Raw genomic sequence first — 3,454 nt, forward strand, 5'->3', positions numbered from 1 at the left:
CTTACTTTATAAATGTTGTTTACTATTTAAGACTGACTATTTCGTTAATCCTGAGCTAACTATCAAGTCCTGTTTTTTCGGGATTATCCTTAGATTTGCATAGTTGAGGGTTGGCTCATAAGCGCCAGCTCAATAAGCCTCTCATTTTAGGGGTAAGATCAGGTAGATAGCTGGGTGAAGGAATATATAACATGCAACGAAACAAATCAGAATCAGTAAGCACTCTAACTAATCTTAATTTGAGTTCTAAAAATGCTATTCAAGTGAAATTCATAGAGGGTTTGAAGCAAACACTACCTTTGAAGACATAATCCACAAATTCAGCAGTAATATTCCAAGATTGAGTTTGAAACTTCAACAAGACCACCACCTAGATCTTCTTTATAAAGCTCAAGAAGGAATGTGTGGTGGAAACGCTAAAATCAAGTTAAATTTGGGATGAGTTTTGATGGTTTGAGAGGGTTTTTAATTATGCAGCAGTTTAGTAGAAAAATCTCTCATTTTTCTCTCAATCAAGCTGCATGGACGTCTGATTTATACACACAAACCATGCATCAAAATAGGATTACATGGAGAGTAGCTTCTACTTGGAGAATTAATGAGAATTTGAATGGAATTTGATGATTAACCATTAAAAAGGATAGTGGATTTTTACAAGATTGGAAAAATCCACTATTCTTTTATTTTAAACTCAATTTTCTCAAAATTGATTTTAATTTTGATTTTTGATTTTAAATAAAACTATTTTATCTAAAATTAGTTTTATAAATTAATTCCAAATTAATTCATTTGTATAAAACTAATTTTATTTTAATTCAACCTTTTTAATTAAAATAATATTAATTTAATATCTTAATATTAATTCAATAAAACATCAATTCCACCAATATGATTCAATTTCATATTTAAATCATAATTTAAATATTAATTGATTCTCCAATTTCGTTTAATTTCATCTAAATTAAACGTTTCTAATTGTATCAAATACAATAACTTGAAAACCCTAATAATTGAATTTGAACATTTCAAATTCATAACCCTAATTTCAAAATTCATCCAATTAATACTCAATTTTCTATTATAGTTTATGAGCAAGTAGAGGCACCTAATGGACCTACAGATCTTGAGCTCCAACGATTTGTAATTAATCTATTAAACTCTTTAAACCGAATTAATTACTATTCGTTAACTATCAAGAAACACCACTATAGCTCGATAGTTGCAATCTTCTCACTATATATATATTTTTGTCCATTTCAACCATAATCAATCAGTTGTTCCTTTACAGGTCGTTCGTATTTACAACTGGGTCAAAATTTTCGTTTTACCCTTGTAAATACATCTTGCACCTTAAGCTCCCATTGACCCTCTATTGAACAACTTATTTGTAGTACATTTTATAAATCATATCCCTTTCTACAAAGAAAGGGCAGGGCCTTGTTGTTCCAGACTTTGCATCAGCACTTAAGAGAACAACCTATTTGCTAACCATGAGTCAGGTAAGAGTGAATTCCATCTTGCATAGCTATGTCCCCGGCTATCTACATAGCCTTATCCCCAAAATGGAAGGCTTATTGAGCAGTGCTTTTGGACTACTCTCACTTATGCAGATTAAAGGATAATCCCGAAATAAACAAAAGTTCATAGTTAGCTCAGGATTAAGATCGTATTATGTAACGACTGGATCCTTACATATTATGGTCCGACCGCTACGACATGCATACTTAGACTTTTCTATCATGAGATGAGTTTTGTTAAAAATCTTAAAAGAACATATCTAAGATTTTATTAATTAGGTAGCAAAACTATATAAAAAGTTTATTTTACAAAACACCAGGATCCATAAAACATTAGCGTAGTGATACAAAAATGCATATGCCTATAATAGTGACCTTGATGGTTGGCCATTTGAGCAACGTCTAGTTCTGCCACTTACACTGTGTCCTTACCTACAAAGTCTGTAAAATAGGATGAGTATATAATATACCCAATAAGTAGTTCTCACATAGGGTAGTGACCAAATGCACAATCACATCAAACATGTCCTGAAAACATATGACTGGGACCGAAAATATATAATAACATGTGATGGTCGGTTATGCTTCTAACGTAAATTTCTCCTCCCTGGTAGGAAGATGAAGACTTAAGCGGAAACTAACCAATCTGATGATTAGTGGGTCATGCCGTTAGTAGGGCCAGAGTCGCATCCAACATTAACCATTAGCGTAATCGTAAGATTGGACTAGAGGGGTGCAACCATACATAACCTGTTAGTCCCTAGCATAAACTTGACATAGAATTGGGTCTAGAGAGGTGAACCATACATGCCCTGCTAGCCCTAGAAACATAACCTTTATCTAATTAAAATTTAATCTTATTTCATCGTTGTGAACAAACATAATGCATGGGGTCCCTTGTCGTAAACGTATTTTAAACATGTAATGCAACATAACAATAACATAATTATGAAACATATTAAAGGTACACTACCATGAAACACTTAAAGAGAGGGTGAGATAAACTACTTACCTTGACTGCGATCCTAATTATTCTTTATTATTCCTTATGGTTTAATCAGTAGAGCTTTTCCTCTTAAACCAGAAAAAAATTTGGGCAGCTCTACCCTCGCGTTTCCTCCTTCTAACTAACAAAATTACTTCACCATTTCCACACGAGTTTTACAACTGAGTTTTGTTTGAGAATGAGTTTAACTTCCAGCCCAAAGCCTTCTATCTATAGTTGTTTCTAGCTCTTCTCTGTGTGACAACTCATCCTACAAATGGCTTCTTTAAAATTACTTAGGTTTAAGAATTTCTCTTAATAAAACATCTAATTTTGGCTAACGTTTCCTCTTACGTCATCAACCTTTGTTTGTATTCAATTTTAGGGTTCTCCATGTATATCTATAAGATCGTGGCCAAATTCAACGCATAATCCACGCTTCTGTCCAAATCTCGCTCTCTCTGTTCTCAGAATCTCGCTCTCTCCAGCTTTCTCGCTGGTTTGGCTCTCGTGGCTCTCGCCCTTTCCAGCTTTCTCACTGGTTTTACTCTCGTGGCTCTCGCTCTTTTCCACTTTCTCGCTGAGAATCTCGCTCTCTCCAATCTCGCCAATGTGGCTCTCTTCTTCTTTCTCTCCATCTTTTCTCTCCAACTTTTCTCTCTCCCAGTTTTCTCTCCAATATTTCTCACCAATCTCTAATTAATCCTCCTTGATTCTGTCCCCTTATTCATTATTTTTGGATAATTAATAAATTTCTTATTTTTTTTCCAAATCTAAATTTCCACCCGATTTTCCTGTATATTTTTCATTCTTAATTATATATTTTATTTGTTTTTCTGCTTTCTAAATTAGGGTTAGGGTATTACATTTACCACCCCCTTAAATAAAATTCCGTCCTGCTTAACATTTGATATTTAATTTCCCGTAGTGTATGCGTACAAATTTGGGTTAT

The sequence above is a fragment of the Benincasa hispida genome, chromosome 3 (genome assembly GCF_027475165.1).
Source record: "Benincasa hispida cultivar pf3 chromosome 3, pf3_genome.v1.1, whole genome shotgun sequence".
NCBI classification, from domain to species: domain Eukaryota; kingdom Viridiplantae; phylum Streptophyta; class Magnoliopsida; order Cucurbitales; family Cucurbitaceae; genus Benincasa; species Benincasa hispida.